Below are 2410 nucleotides of genomic sequence, written 5' to 3'. Positions count from 1 at the left end.
GTTCACCCTTATATCTTGGGCTACGTCTCCTTGAGCTCTAATCAACTCGATTAGGCTCTTTGGGATTATGGAAACAATTCTTTTACAAGTGCTACACTTAACTCCAATGTTTTATATAGGAACATTGGGCTTAGAACACCATCTTATCCATTGGCTCTTAAAACTCTTTGGCTTTACAGCTTTGGCTCTTGGCTCTGGCTCTGGCTCTTGCTCTGGCTCTTGGCTTTGACTCTGGCTCTAGCTTTGGTTCTAGCTTTCAGCTCTCGCTTCTGGCGCTCGCTCTGGCTCTCTAGCTCTAGCTTCTCTAATCTCTTTCTCTCGGCCTTTGCATGCCTCTGTGAGTCGCTCGACCTCCAAGCAACTTCAACAACAATATGCTACTATCAATTGAGCTCTCTGGCTTTGCGGCTCTGCCTCCAACCTCTGGTGGCTCTACCTATTACAGTGAGCTCGACTCTGGTTACTCTGCTTCCCAGTCTGCTCTCCCTTTTTCTTGCCTCTCCGTCTGTTCATATTTGCTTTTTGGTTTCTCGTTCCCTGCCTCTGTTCGTTCGAATCCTTTCTTTCGACTATTACAATCACTGCATCATACCTCACAGGGAAGCGGCCACCTATTCCATAACGGATAAGTGTCAGGTTCACCGGAAACACTCGATTGTTTGAAATGACCATTATTTCCATTTACTTAAAGAATTCCAGCAAAGCACGAATCTCTACCAACTCATCGTCCACGTCGGTCTTCAAACCTTTATACACCGTAGCTTATCTCTCCCGTCGAATCCGTTTTCCCATTGGGCACAATCCCGCTATTAGATCTAGAGCCTCCAGATCTATGATTATTGTTCTTATCACGCAGATGACTTGCTCGGACGTTAGCCCGCGATGAGCACAGTTTTCTCTCTCATCCGCCAGGCACGCATCATTCGTTGTATGGCATCGTTGGGTCTTCTAACAAACCCGCTTACTGCCCGAAACGCCTCCGATATACCACTAGTTTTGGAGCGCAAGACCCGCCGTTTGTTTTCAATGCTTTTCCTACGGTTCTCTGGCTTTCCTTGTGACTGTGCACTCAGGGCTTCTCCGTCTAGAGGGGTTTTGCCTAGCGATGCGTGATTAGCACTAATTGTTCATTAGAAACAACCTCTGTTTTATGATCTGGATTTCCCAAGTGTTAGTTTGCGCCACTGCGTGGTCTCCATGGGCTTTGGCCAGCGTGCTTTGACCGAAAGTCCTCGTTGCTCCGTGCTGGCTGCAAATTGTTGTTTTTCAGAGTTTACTTCTAATAGGCTTCAACATCCAATGGACTTTAAACTTCAATATGAGTTTTTACCGAGTTTGGGTAGCTCTAAGAGAGTTTGAGGATCCAATTTTGGATCACGCCTTCCCACTAAAAGAAATTTTGGTCCACCAAGAGACTGATATACTAATTGAGCGGTAAATGAGAGTAACAACAGGTCCTCTTCTTTCAGCCTCCCTACACTTGCCTTTGCATAGTGCCTCTGAACCACAATTTCTGACCACTTCCCTTCTTGGATGGGTTGGTCGTCTTAGGAAGAACTGTTTTCCTCCTTGACTTCATGCAAAACTTCTGCTGTGAAGTTTGCAGAAGGTAGTTTGAACTTCTTTGCCTTGATCCTTGATCCAAGGTGGCTCAAACAATTGTGAAGTACATTTGCTCCACAAAACATTCATTTGTACCTATTTGAAAAGCTGCCAACAACAACTGTTAACAACAGGAGGCATATAGACAACAACTGCATGGGCTAACTCCTGCTTCAGCAAAGAAACATATTTCACATCTTGTGAACCCTTCCATGTCTTATATCTACATACAAATGATTGACTAGATAACAAGCCAATAAAACATGCCTTTACAACAAATGACCCTTTAAGTCAAGCATGTAGGAAAAGTACCTTTAGGACTCTTTTCCAAAAGATGTTCACACTTCATCCTTATCTTCATTTTAGAGACCAAGTTAACTTCTCCCAAGCCAACATTTCATGCATCTCATGCTCATGCATGCATTCCATCTATCAACTTTCGCTTAAGTACACTGTACTTTCGAAGCTGAAATGAACATATTGTTGCAGCAATAAAGTGAGTTTCCTACTCAACTTCTTTCTATTTACCATTTGGTAAGGTCCTACAACTTGCATTTATTCCACAAAGAAATGCAAAAAGATGCATTACTAAACATGCAACCTTAATTGGATAAGGATTCTAACCATTTCTTACCAATCCATTTCAAAGGTCCCTCCTTTGTTTGCACATCAGCATCAATATGTGAATCATCTTGAACCACATCAATCATGGAATCTTTATTTCCATCCCTACCATTTTCTTTTTCCACCTTCTCCTTCAGCTTTGGTGGAAGCAGTGTTGGATTCAAAGTCCAACACCTTTCAGTAA

This window comes from Pinus tabuliformis, chromosome J (assembly GCF_031772625.1).
Source record: "Pinus tabuliformis cultivar Carrire ecotype Pingquan chromosome J, CPIR1, whole genome shotgun sequence".
Classification (NCBI taxonomy): domain Eukaryota; kingdom Viridiplantae; phylum Streptophyta; class Pinopsida; order Pinales; family Pinaceae; genus Pinus; species Pinus tabuliformis.
The sequence above is the reverse complement of the archived record's forward strand: the minus strand, read 5'-3'. Positions refer to the sequence as shown.